Here is a 15,000-nt window from a genome sequence, read left to right as displayed (position 1 = left end):
CAACTCGGCATATCGCGTCCCTTGGGACTCAACACGGCACCATAACATGCCATCTCGCATCACAACACGGTTTTCCCACTCAACATGGCACCACGGCACGGCATAGCCAAACACGCCACGGAGGGCGACACGGAAGGTAACACGCCACGAAAGGTAACACGACGCGGCACCGCGACACGGCCCAGCGCCGACGCGACTCAACAGTCCACCTTGTTATCTCCCCCCATCGGGCGGGGAATTCCCCATGGCACTTGAAAGTTTTTGGTGCTCACGCAAGGACGCACCTCCGAAACCCTTTGAGGTAGCACAACACCCCACTCACCTCTCGCCCCATAAAAAGACTACCCTTTCCCCCTCACTCTCACTGTTTGCACTCACCATCCCCACTCACCTATGCCTGGGGGAAGCCCCGAGCCACTTAACCATACCCAAGCGACACGCACTACGGCCCCATGCCGCGACGCGCCCAAGGAGAGCCAAGCCTCGAGTAGGGTACCTCCCCTATACACACCCCCCCTACAAAAAACTCGAAGCCCACTTCGAGTTGAGTAGGTATTAACAATTTGGTATTTACAAGAGTAATCCCAACACTCATACCTAACTTCAAAAAAGTGAAGGTAACTATATGAATGCCCCTACATAGTTATGCGCTCAAATATACTTACAAGGTTGTCTTGTGACGCCTTCACTTTGTTAGATCTTCCCCCAATGCTAAGATGTTGTGTCGGCGTCGTAAGCTCCTTTGTTTGTTGTGCTCCCTGTACTCGAATCTTTCGTTGCTGCTCCACTTGAGGACGTCGTGGTGATGTGCTTGAAGGCCACGTACCTCTTTGCCCTCCTTGTTTTGTCCATCGCGCTTGCATGAAGAAGTCCTTTGCTCCTCGCCTTGATTCTTGTTGGACTGCGCGATTCTATGTGATTCGTAGCAGGATAACTCTTCACTACAGTTGCGTAGCGTTTAGCTCGAAGTAAGTGATCCCACTGCGCAGCGCCACCCCTTGCTTTTCGCTTTCTCCTTCGAGTGCCCCATCTAGCACGGATCTTCGGGAATGCCTTTGTATAGCACAAACCTTTAGTCTTTGGGGTCGAGTGTCGGCGCGCCCTCCTAGTGCGATCGATTGCTCCCGCATGTTTTACCCTTCTCCTTTTCGCATAACTCTGCATACCAGTAGCGTGGAGAGGTAGCAAGCCTTGTTTAGCTAGATCCGACTTGATTGCCCGTTGGTGCTGAAAACCTGTGTGTCGGCCCTCCCTGACCTGATTCACTTCGGTGATGCGCACATGCACGCCGTGGCCATTGCTAATAGGTAGCGAAACTGCGCCTGCTTGCATTAAAAGGCCCTGATTGACCAGATTGAGTTGAATCACCTGCGTACAAGCTAGAGAGACTTGATGAGACCCATCAAACCGCCTAGCTTGAAGCGCGAGGGCCATCTCCCTCGCTGTGTCCACCTCGACATGGCCCTGTACGGCCTGATTTTGCAAGTGGGACCAGAAAAGCTTGTACAAGTTGATATGCGATATTTTCGCATGTCGCCTTGCCCTGATAGCCAAATCCATTTCTTTGGCTGTGAGTAATGGCCTCTTGATGCCGGGACTAACCTTAGTTACCCAGGTTGAAACCAAGCCTTCACACCTGATTTCTGCACTTGTGTTGGGCTCCTCACTGAGCCGGATCTGTCCTTGCAAACCTGGAGGGTGAAGCCTCCGCGCAACCTGCTCGGCTTGATCGTGAAGCCAACCAACCACCAGGATGTTACCCAACAGGTTGCACCCCCTTGGTCCCGAGACCGGAATGGGCTTGAATGTGTTTGTGGACTTCAAGATCAGAGTGGGTTTCCTGAAAGACACTCTCATCCGAAGCGCAGGGTCCCCAGCCTCATGCACCTCAGCGACTTGAGTCCCCCTCAAGAGCGTCCATTCGTCACTATCTGTCCCTGCGAGGGGCGCCCCAGCACCCCTATCTTCCTTGCTGTATGAGGGCTTGTCTCCCTCTGATTCAGCCGATGTAGTCCCATCTTTTTGCTCCAAAGTTTTGTGTGAAAGTGTTTGTAGTTCTTGATTAGTATGTATATGATTCCCCTCTCCCGCTGCCTCAATCTTTTGTGGTCTTTCGGTTTCCTCTGTCATCACCACCCCCTTCGCCCTGGGCCTTTTCACCACATCGTATTCATCTTGCTCTTCCGCACACGTCTCTGTCTTTTCCCTTTTTTCCTCACAGCCCTTCCCATCGTCACCTGCTCCTCTGGTTTCACTGTCCATCTCATCCACCCACTTGTCACGATACACGGCCATTTGTTTATACTCGCGGCTCACGAGTTCTTCAGCATCTCCCGTCTCCCTAGCCTCCACCTGTTCCTCAACCCATCCGGCACGTTCGTTTAGACTCGCGGCTCCACGAGTTTGATCTACCTCTTCCACTCTGCCTTCGGCCGTTTCTTTAGACTCGCGGCTCACGAGTTCTTCCCTCAACTCTGTTTCTCCATACACGGCCGTTCGTTTAGACTCGCGGCTCACGAGTTCTCCCTTCACCTCCATTTCACACACGGCCGTTTCTTTATCCTCGCGGCTCACGAGTATTATGCCTTCCCCCTCATCCTCTTCTCTGCACACGGCCGTTTGTTTATCCTCGCGGCTCACGAGTATTCTGCCTTCTCCTTCGCTCTCCACTCCGCACACGGCCGTTTCTTTATCCTCGCGGCTCACGAGTACCATGCCTTCTCCATTTCCTTCTCCACGCACGGCCGTTTCTTTATCCTCGCGGCTCACGAGTATTGTGCCGGCCATTAGTTTATCCTCGCGGCTCACGAGTACTATGCCTTCTCCCTTCTCCACTCCGCACACGGCCGTTCCTTTATCCTCGCGGCTCACGAGTACCATGCCTTCTCCGCATCCGGCCGTTTCTTTATCCTCGCGGCTCACGAGTTCTTCATTAGTCTCCATTTCGCATACGGCCGTTTGTTTAGACTCGCGGCTCACGAGTTCTTCCCCTGCCTCCACTTCTTCTAACCCCCGAGCTCCCAGCCCCTCCTGTCCTGGATTGTTTATACTCCCCCTAGGTTCAGGAGTCTCTGAATCGTCTGTCCTGATTTCTTTATACTCCCTCCAGGTGCAGGAGTCTTCAGCGCTACAAACACCCACTTCCTCAATCTTACCATTATCATAGTCATACCTTGCACATTCATCGAAAAATTCAAGTTGATCGCTATCTCTCCTGTCCCCATTCCCCGTTCTGCACTCCTCTAGGATCACTCCATCTGGTAGAAGATTTGATTCATCAACCATCTGCTCTTCCGCGCAATCTTCGATGAGAACTTCATCAAACATAATACCTGGCCCGCAGGCCTCTCTTTGTTCCCGTGGATACTCTCTGATCACAACTTTATTTATATTCTCTGACTCCGTTACGAGTTCTTCAGGTTGCTCCTCATCATATGGCCTATCAGCCCACCATTGCTCTGCTTGTCGTATTTCGCAGTCGTTATCACAAGAATATGGCCCGTAGGCCTCCTCTCTTTCTCCTTGCCCCCACTCGCTGTATTGTTCTTCGTGCTCGAACCTTTGTGATTGTGCATAATAATCCGGGTTCCATTCTTGATCCCCTCTGGCCCACCTGTCCTCTTCTAACTCTTCTTCTTGATCTCCAAAGTAGGCTTCTTCAGGCTGGTCATAATATTCGTGGTAAGGCTCATTTGCCCCCCACTCCTCTTCTCTCCATTGCCTCGCCTCGCACGTCCCATCCTCTTCTGGTGCATCTTCAAATTGAGTAAAATCATTTTCCCTTTGAGCCCTCTCCCTTTGGTGTGCCTCTTGCATCATTTGTTGCCGTATCCTTCTTTCGGCCTCCCAATCTATCTGCTCATCTAAGTAAGTCTCATCCGTCCAAGCAGTTGGTTCATCTGTTATTGATTCTTCATCTGATTCACTTAACACATCTGGTGGCTTGGTCTTTGCTCCACATTTCCCTTTCTGCTCTGCCAACCCTTTTTTCAATAAGTTCATCACCTGTAGTAAGTTTATACGTTCGGCATGACTCAATTGTCCCTCTGATATTAACCTTTCCCCATTTGCCAATTGAGCTTCTACTGCAGCACACATGTCCTCTTCTTTCTCTACTTCGCTTTTGCTGCTCTCACTATCCGACCCACTTTCCGTTTCCATTTCTTGCATTTCTGAGCTTGGGTTCTTTTGATTTACCTGAGGTTTCATACTTTTTCCCTTTTCATCAGGCATACCCCCTTGTGCCACAACCTCTCCATACTCTTCCCTGATTTCCAATCTCAATTGTTTTTCTATATATAACAGATCCAAGTTCAAACATTTTCTGTGCTCTTCATACCATTCTTCTAGTTTATCATTTAGCACCTGTAACTCTTCTTTTAGCCCAACTTGTTTAGTCTTTACTCCATTCAATCTCCTCTCCAAATCCTGCTCCTCTCGCTTCGAAAATCCATATCCACACTTTAGCCAATTCACCTTCGTTTCCCACAAGATCCTGCGTTCATCCTCACAATCATACCATCTTGCCAAAACCTTGTGTTTCGAATCATACAGATTCTCAATTCTGACCTTTTCGGCTTCGATTCGTGCTTTTTTCATCTCGTTTTGGTCACTTTTCACTCTTTTCCCACTTTTCTTGTGTTTTCCCATTTTTTGAATTTTTTATGAATTTTTGAATTTTTTTGAATTTTTTATGATTTTTTTCGGAATTTTTCTGAAAAATTTTGAATTTTTGCCTATTTTTGTGTATTTTTGCCCCTCCCCGCCTCCAGACGTCTCCGATGCGTCACGGGGTCCCGCTCTGATACCAAGTGTAACATAACTCCAAAACTCCCCAAAACATGCCTTGGCTCCAAAACACACCTCAACTCGGCATATCGCGTCCCTTGGGACTCAACACGGCACCATAACATGCCATCTCGCATCACAACACGGTTTTCCCACTCAACATGGCACCACGGCACGGCATAGCCAAACACGCCACGGAGGGCGACACGGAAGGTAACACGCCACGAAAGGTAACACGACGCGGCACCGCGACACGGCCCAGCGCCGACGCGACTCAACAGTCCACCTTGTTATCTCCCCCCATCGGGCGGGGAATTCCCCATGGCACTTGAAAGTTTTTGGTGCTCACGCAAGGACGCACCTCCGAAACCCTTTGAGGTAGCACAACACCCCACTCACCTCTCGCCCCATAAAAAGACTACCCTTTCCCCCTCACTCTCACTGTTTGCACTCACCATCCCCACTCACCTATGCCTGGGGGAAGCCCCGAGCCACTTAACCATACCCAAGCGACACGCACTACGGCCCCATGCCGCGACGCGCCCAAGGAGAGCCAAGCCTCGAGTAGGGTACCTCCCCTATAGGTGTTTTCGGCTCCAACGGCAAGGCATACCTACAAAGCCCGAAATTTTCCTTGGGGGGGGGGGGGGGGGGGGGAATGGCACCTCGCGACATGGCGTGTTGAGGGGGGGAGGGGGGGCCGAATTTTGGAGGGGGGGGGGGGGGGGGGCGCCGAATTTTGAAGGTGGGGGGGGGGAGGGGGGGGGGGGCGAAATTTTGAGGGGGGGTGGGGGGGGGGGAGGGGGGGGGGGGCCGAATTTTTGAGGGGGGGGGGGGGGGGGGGGGGGGGGCGAAATTTTGAGGGGGGGTGGGGGGGGGGGAGGGGGGGGGGGCCGAATTTTTGAGGGGGGGGGGGGGGAGGGGGGGGGCCGAAATTTTGAGGGGGGGTGGGGGGGGGGGGGGGGGGGGGGGGGTTGGTGTGTGTAGAGAGGGGCCGAATTTTGAAGGGGGGGGGGGGGGAGGGGGGGGCGAATTTTTGAGGGGGGGTGGGGGGGGGGGAAGGGGTGGTGTGGTGTGGTGTGTGTTGAGAGGGGGGGGGGGGGGGGGGGGGGCGAATTTTGGAGGGGGGGTAGGGGTGGTGTGGTGTGGTGTGTGTTGGGGGGGGGGGGGGGAGGGGGGCAGAATTTTTGAGGGGGCGTCATGGTGGGTGGGTGGGTGTGTTAAGGGGAGGGGAGCACCCCCCCCCCCTCAAAAATCCCCCCCCCCCAACACACACCACACCACACCAACCCTCCCCCCCCCCTCCAAATTTTGCCCCCCCCCCCCAAAAAATTGCCCCCCCCCTCAACACACACCACACCACACCACCCCTCCCCCCCCCTCCAAAATTCGCCCCCCCCCCCCCCTCAAAAATCCCCCCCCCTCAACACACACCACACCACACCACACCAACCCTCCCCTTCCCCCCTCCAAATTTCGCCTTCCCCTCAACACACACCACCCCACCCCTCCCCCCCCCCCCAAAAATTCGCCCCCCCCGTCCAAATTTCGCCCCTTCCCCCCCCAAAAATTCGCCCCCCCCCTCAACACACACCACACCACACCACCTCTCCCCCCCCTCAAAAATCCCCCCCCCCCCTCAACACACACCACACCACCCCTCCCCTTCCCCCCCTCCAAATTTCGCCCCCCCCCTCAACACACACCACCCCACCCCTCCCCCCCCCCGCCCCCAAAAAATTCGCCCCCCCCCCCAACACACACCACCCCACCCCCCCCCCCAACACACACCACACAACCCCTCCCCCCCCCTCAAAAATTCCCCGCCCCCCCCTCAACACACACCACACCACCCCTCCCCCCCCCCCTCAAAAATCCCCCCCCCCCCTCAACACACACCACACCACACCACCCCTCCCCCCCCCCCTCCAAATTTTGCCCCCCCCCCCCCCCAAAAAAAAATTGGGCCCCCCTCTCAACACACACCACACCACACCACCCCTCCCCCCCCCCTCCAAAATTCGCCCCCCCCCCCCCTTAACACACACACCCCACCCCCCCCCTCAACACACACCACACCACCCCTCCCCCCCCCCTCAACACACACCACACCACCCCTCCCCTTCCCCCCCTCGAAATTTCGCCCCCCCCCTCAACACACACCACCCCACCCCTCCCCCCCCGCCCCAAAAATTCGCCCCCCCTCCAAATTTTGCCCCTTCCCCCCCCCAAAAATTCGCCTCCCCCCTCAACACACACCACACCACACCACCGCTCCCCCCCCTCCAAAATTCGCCCCCCCCCCCAAAAAATTTCCCACCCCTCCCCCCTCAACACACACCACCCCACCCCCCCCCCCCCCAACACACACCACACCACCCCCCCCCCCCCCCTCAACACACACCACCCCACCCCTCCCCCCCCCCCCCCCCCCCGCCCCCAAAAAATTCGCCCCCCCCCCCCCCCCCAACACACACCACTCCACCCCCCCCCCCAAAAAAATTCGGCCACCCCCCTCAACACACACCACACCACACCACACCACCCCTCCCCCCCCCCAAAAATTCGCCCCCCCCCCCCTCAATACACACCTCCCCACCCTTCCCCCCCCCCCCTCAACACACACCACACCACACCACACCACACCACCCCTCCCCTTCCCCCCCTCCAAATTTCGCCCCCCCCTCAACACACCCCACCCCACCCCTCCCCCCCCCTCCAAATTTCGCCCCTTCTCCCCCCCAAAAATTCGCCCCCCCCCTCAACACACACCACACCACACCACCCCTCCCCCCCCCTCAAAAATTCCCCCCCCCCTCAACACACAAAACACCACCCCTCCCCCCCCCCTCCAAATTTTGCCCCCCCCCCAAAAAATTGGCCCCCCCCTCAACACACACCACACCACACCACCCCTCCCCCCCCTCCAAAATTCGCCCCTCACCCCCCTCAACACACACCACCCCACACCTCCCCTCCCCCCCCCAAAAATTCCCCCCCCCCCCCCCCCCCCAAAAATTCCCCCCCCCCCCCCCCCCCAACACACACCACCACATCCCCCCCCCCTCAACACACACCACACCACCCCTCCCCCCCCCTCAAAAATCCCCCCCCCCCCCCTCAACACACAAAACACCACCCCTCCCCCCCCCCCCTCAAAAATCCCCCCCCCCCCTCAAAAATCCCCCCCCCCCAACACACACCACACGACACCACCCCTCCCCCCCCCCCCTCCAAATTTTGCCCCCCCCCCTCCCCTCCCCCCCCCCCTCCAAATTTTGCCCCCCCCCCTCCCCTCCCCCCCCCCCCCTCCAAATTTTGCCCCCCCCCCCCCCCCAAAAATTCGCACCCCCCCCCTCAATACACACCTCCCCACCCCCCCCCTCAATACACACCTCCCCACCCCCCCCCTCAACAAACACCACACCACCCCTCCCCCCCCCTCAAAAATCCCCCCCCCCCTCAACACACACCACACCACACCACCCCTCCCCCCCCCCCCAAAAATTCCCCCCCCCCCCTCAACACACACCACCCCACCCCCCCCCTCAAAAATTCCCCGCCCCCCCCTCAACACACACCACACCACCCCACCCCCCCCCTCAAAAATCCCCTCCCCCCTCAACACACACCACACCACACCACCCCTCCCCCCCCCCCCCTCAACACACACCACACCACACCACCCCTCCCCCCCCCCCTCCAAATTTTGCCCCCCCCCCCCCCCTCAACACACACCACACCACACCACCCCTCCCCCCCCCCCTCAAAAATCCCCCCCCCCCCAACACACACCACACCACCCCTCCCCTTCCCCCCCTCGAAATTTCGCCCCCCACTCAACACACACCACCCCACCCCTCCCCCCCCGCCCCCAAAAAATTCGCCCCCCCCCCAACACACACCACCCCACCCCCCCCCCCCCAACACACACCACACAACCCTTCCCCCCCCCCTCAAAAATTCCCCGCCCCCCCCTCAACACACACCACACCACCCCTCCCCCCCCCCCCTCAAAAATCCCCCCCCCCCCTCAACACACACCACACCACACCACCCCTCCCCCCCCCCCTCCAAATTTTGCCCCCCCCCCCCCCCCCCAAAAAAAAATTGGGCCCCCCTCTCAACACACACCACACCACACCACCCCTCCCCCCCCCTCCAAAATTCGCCCCCCCCCCCCCCCCCTTCAACACACACCACCCCACCCCCCCCCTCAACACACACCACACCACCCCTCCCCCCCCCCCTCAACACACACCACACCACCCCTCCCCTTCCCCCCCTCGAAATTTCGCCCCCCCCTCAACACACACCACCCCACCCCTCGCCCCCCCGCCCCAAAAATTCGCCCCCCCTCCAAATTTTGCCCCTTCCCCCCCCCAAAAATTCGCCTCCCCCCTCAACACACACCACACCACACCACCGCTCCCCCCCCCTCCAAAATTCGCCCCCCCCCCCCCCCAAAAATTTCCCACCCCTCCCCCCTCAACACACACCACCCCACCCCCCCCCCCCAACACACACCACACCACCCCTCCCCCCCCCTCAACACACACCACCCCACCCCTCCCCCCCCCCCCCCGCCCCCAAAAAATTCGCCCCCCCCCCCCCCAACACACACCACTCCACCCCCCCCCCCCCCCAAAAAAATTCGGCCACCCCCCTCAACACACACCACACCACACCACACCACCCCTCCCCCCCCCCAAAAATTCGCCCCCCCCCCCTCAATACACACCTCCCCACCCTTCCCCCCCCCCCCTCAACACACACCACACCACACCACACCACCCCTCCCCTTCCCCCCCTCCAAATTTCGCCCCCCCCTCAACACACACCACCCCACCCCTCCCCCCCCCCCTCCAAATTTCGCCCCTTCTCCCCCCCAAAAATTCGACCCCCCCCTCAACACACACCACACCACACCACCCATCCCCCCCCCCCACCCCCCTCAACACACACCACCCCACCCCCCCCCCCAACACACACCACACCACCCCTCCCCCCCCCTCAAAAATTCCCCCCCCCCCCCCCCCTCAACACACAAAACACCACCCCTCCCCCCCCCCCTCCAAATTTTGCCCCCCCCCCCAAAAAATTGGCCCCCCCCTCAACACACACCACACCACACCACCCCTCCCCCCCCTCCAAAATTCGCCCCTCACCCCCCTCAACACACACCACCCCACACCTCCCCTCCCCCCCCCCAAAAATTCCCCCCCCCCCCCCCCCAAAATTTCCCCCCCCCCCCCCCCAACACACACCACCACATCCCCCCCCCCTCAACACACACCACACCACCCCTCCCCCCCCCTCAAAAATCCCCCCCCCCCCCCCCCTCAACACACAAAACACCACCCCTCCCCCCCCCCCTCAAAAATCCCCCCCCCCCAACACACACCACCCCTCCCCCCCCCCCCTCCAAATTTTGCCCCCCCCCTCCCCTCCCCCCCCCCCTCCAAATTTTGCCCCCCCCCCCCCCCCCCCCCAAAAATTCGCACCCCTCCCCCTCAATACACACCTCCCCACCCCCCCCTCAACAAACACCACACCACCCCTCCCCCCCCCTCAAAAATCCCCCCCCCCCTCAATACACACCACACCACACCACCCCTCCCCCCCCCCCCCCAAAAATTCCCCCCCCCCCCCCTCAACACACACCACCCCACCCCCCCCCCCCCCTAAAAAATCCCCTCCCCCCTCAACACACACCACACCACACCACCCCTCCCCCCCCTCCCCCCTCAACACACACCACACCACACCACCCCTCCCCCCCCGCCCTCCAAATTTTGCCCCCCCCCCCCCCCCCTCAACACACACCACACCACCCCTCCCCCCCCCCCCTCAAAAATCCCCCCCCCCCCAACACACACCACACCACCCCTCCCCTTCCCCCCCTCGAAATTTCGCCCCCCCCTCAACACACACCACCCCACCCCTCCCCCCCCGCCCCAAAAATTCACCCCCCCTCCAAATTTTGCCCCTTCCCCCCCCCAAAAATTCGCCCCCCCCCTCAACACACACCACACCACACCACCGCTCCCCCCCCCCCTCCAAAATTCGCCCCCCCCCCCCAAAATTTCCCACCCCTTCCCCCTCAACACACACCACCCCACCCCCCCCCCCCCCCCAACACACACCACACCACCCCTCCCCCCCCCTCAACACACACCACACCACCCCTCCCCTTCCCCCCCACCAAATTCCGCCCCCCCCTCAACACACACCACCCCACCCCTCCCCCCCCCCCCCCCCCCCCCCCCCGCCCCCAAAAAAATCGCCCCCCCCCCCCAACACACACCACCCCACCCCCCCCCCCCCCCAAAAAAATTCGGCCACCCCCCTCAACACACACCACACCACACCACACCACCCCTCCCCTTCCCCCCCTCCAAATTTCGCCTTCCCCTCAACACACACCACCCCACCCCTCCCCCCCCCCAAAAAATTCGCCCCCCCGTCCAAATTTCGCCCCTTCCCCCCCCCAAAAATTCGCCCCCCCCCTTCAACACACACCACGCCATACCACCCCTCCCCACCCCCGCCCCCCCCTCAACACACACCACCCCACACCACCCCTCCCCCCCCCCCCCTCAACACACACCACACCACCCCTCTCCGCCCCTCAAGAATCCCCCCCCCCCCCCCTCAACACACACCACTCCACCCCTCCCCTTCCCCCCCTTCAAATTTCGCTCCCCCCCTCAACACACACCACCCCACCCCTCCCCCGCCCCTGCCCCCAAAAAATTCGCCCCCCCCCCCCCAACACACACCACCCCACCCCCCCTCAACACACAAAACACCACCCCTCCCCCCCCCCCCTCCACGTGGCGTCATGGAGGGCGTCATGGAGGGTGGGTGGGTGTGTTAAGGGGAGGGGAGCACGTCGCGTCGTGTCAGGCCATGGGGCGCGGGGGGGGGGGGGGGGGGGGGGCATTGCGTTGGGTGGGTGTGTGTGTTAAGGGGAGGGTGGCACATCGCATCGTGTCGTGTCATGGGGGGGCGGGGAGGGGGGGGATGCGCGTCGCATCGTGTCATGTCATCGGGGGGGGGGGGGGGGGGGGTGCGTCGCATCATGTCGTGTCGTGGGTGGGGGGGCTGGGGTGGGGATGTCATGGGGGGGGGGGGGCGCGGCACGTCGCGACATGGTGTGGTGTGTGTTGAGGGGGGAAGGGGGGGGCGCGTCGTGTCGTGTCGTGTCATGGCGGGGCGCGTCGCGTCGCATCGTGTCATGGGGGCTGGGGGGGATGTCATGGGGGGGCCGAATTTTTGAGGGGGGGGGGGGGGGGGGTGGTGTGTGTTGAGGGGGGAGGCGAATTTTTGAGGGGGGGACGTCATGGGGGGGGCGCATCGCGTCGTGTCGTGTCATGGGGGATGGGGGGATGTCATGGGGGGGGGAGGGGGGTTGTCATGTTATGTTGGGGAGGGGGCGCGTCGCGTCATGTCGGGGCATGGTGGGGGGGAGGGGGCATCGCGACACCCCGCGTCACCCCCCACGACACGGCACACCCCCCCACCCCACCCCACCGCACCCCCCTACGACGCGGCGCCTTCCCCCCACCCCACCTCGAAAAACCCCGCTCCATCCACAGCACCCCACCACTCCTCCAAAAACCAGGCTCGACCCACCGTGCCCCGCCTCACTCCCCCACGACACGGCGCACCCTCCACCCCACCGCACCCCCCCACGATGCCCCCCGCACCCCACCTCCAGAAACCCCGCTCCCTCCACACCACCCCACCACGCCTCCGAAAACCACGCTCGACCCACCCCACCTCGCGTGAGCCCCCCCACGACACGGCACACCCCCCACACCCCACCGCACCCCCCCACGACACGGCGCACCCCCCCACCCCCCCTCACCCCACGTCGAAAAACCCCGCTCGACCCACCCAACCCCGCGTCACTCCCCCATGACACGGCACACCCCCCCACCCCACCGCACCCCCCACGACGCCCCCCCCCCCCCCGCACCCCACCTCGAAAAACCCCGCTCCCTCCACGCCACACCACAAATGCCTCCGAAAACCCCGCTCGACCCACCCCACCCCGCGTCACCCCCCCACGACATGGCGCACCCCCCACCCCACCGCACCCCCCATCGACGCCGCCCCGCACCCCACCTCGAAAAACCCCGCTCCCTCCATACCACCCCACCACGCCTCCGAAAACCCCGCTCGACCCACCCCACCTCGCGTCAGTCCCCCACGACACGGCACACCCCCCACACCCCACCTCCGAAAACCCCGCTCCACCCACCCCACCTCGCGTCAGCCCCCCACGACACGGCACACCCCCCACACCCCACCGCACCCCCCCACGACGCGGCGCATATCCCCCCCCCCCCCGCACCCCACCTCGAAAAACCCCACTCGACCCACCCAACCCCGCGTCACTCCCCCAGGACACGGCGCACCCCCCCACGACGCGGCGCATATCCCCCCCCCCCCCCCCCCCCCGCACCCCACCTCGAAAAACCCCGCTCGACCCACCCCACCCCGCGTCACCCCCCCACGACACGGCGCACCCCCCCACCCCACCGCACCCCCCCACGACGCCCCCCCCGCACCCCACCTCGAAAAACCCCGCTCCCTCCACGCCACACCACCACGCCTCCGAAAACCCCGCTCGACCCACCCCACCCCGCGTCTCCCCCCCACGACACGGCGCACCCCCCCACCCCACCGCACCCCCCCACGACGCCCCCCCGCACCCCACCTCGAAAAACCGCGCTCCCTCCACAGCACCCCACCTCTCCTCCAAAAACCCCGCTCGACCACCCCCACCCCGCGTCACCCCCCACGACGCCCCCCCGCACCCCCCCTCGAAAAACCCCGCTCCCTCCACAGCACCCCACCACGCCTCCGAAAACCCCGCTCGACCCACCCCACCCCGCGTCACTCCCCCATGACACGGCGCACCCCCCCACCCCACCGCACCCCCCCACGACGCCCCCCCGCACCCCACCTCGAAAAACCGCGCTCCCTCCACAGCACCCCACCTCTCCTCCCAAAACCCCGCTCGACCACCCCCACCCCGCGTCACCCCCCACGACGCCCCCCCGCACCCCACCTCGAAAAACCCCGCTCCCTCCACAGCACCCCACCTCTCCTCCAAAAACCCCGCTTGACCACCCCAACCCCGCGTCACTCCCCCATGACACGGCGCACCCCCCCACCCCACCGCACCCCCCCACGACGCCCCCCCGCACCCCACCTCGAAAAACCGCGCTCCCTCCACAGCACCCCACCTCTCCTCCCAAAACCCCGCTCGACCACCCCCACCCCGCGTCACCCCCCACGACGCCCCCCCGCACCCCACCTCGAAAAACCCCGCTCCCTCCACAGCACCCCACCTCTCCTCCAAAAACCCCGCTTGACCACCCCAACCCCGCGTCACTCCCCCATGACACGGCGCACCCCCCCACGACGCCCCCCCCCGCACCCCACCTCGAAAAACCCCGCTCCCTCCACACCACCCCGCCACGCCTCCAAAAAACCGCGCTCGACCCACCCCACCCCGCGTCACGGCGCACCCCCCACCCCACCGCACCCCCCCACGACGCCCCCCCCCACCCCACCTCGAAAAACCGCGCTCCATCCACAGCACCCCACCTCTCCTCCAAAAACCCCGCTCGACCCACCCCACCCCGCGTCACCCCCCCACGACACGGCGCACCCCCCCACCCCACCGCACCCCCCCACGACGCCCCCCCGCACCCCACCTCGAAAAACCCCGCTGCCTCCACGCCACACCACCACGCCTCCGAAACCCCGCTCGACCCGCGTCACCCCCCCACGACACGGCGCACCCCCCCACGACGCCCCCCCGCACCCCACCTCGAAAAACCCCGCTCCCTCCACAGCACCCCGCCACGCCTCCGAAAACCCCGCTCGACCCACCCCACCCCGCGTCACCCGCCACGACACGGCGCACCCCCCCACAACGCCCCCCCCCCCCCCCCCCCCCGCACCCACCTCGAAAAACCCCGCTCCCTCCACGCCTCCGAAAACCCCGCTCGACCCACCCCACCCCGCGTCACCCCCCCCACGACACGGCGCACCCCCGCACCCCACCTCGAAAAACCCCGCTCCCTCCACAGCACCCCGCCACGCCTCCGAAAACCCCGCTCGACCCACCCCACCCCGCGTCACCCCCCACGACACGGCGCACCCCCCCACCCCACCGCACCCCCCACGACG

This window comes from Lygodium microphyllum, chromosome 16 (genome assembly GCF_053477565.2).
Source record: "Lygodium microphyllum isolate KBCC chromosome 16, Lygodium_microphyllum_v1.1.10, whole genome shotgun sequence".
Taxonomy (NCBI): Eukaryota; Viridiplantae; Streptophyta; class Polypodiopsida; order Schizaeales; family Lygodiaceae; genus Lygodium; species Lygodium microphyllum.
The sequence above is the reverse complement of the archived record's forward strand: the minus strand, read 5'-3'. Positions refer to the sequence as shown.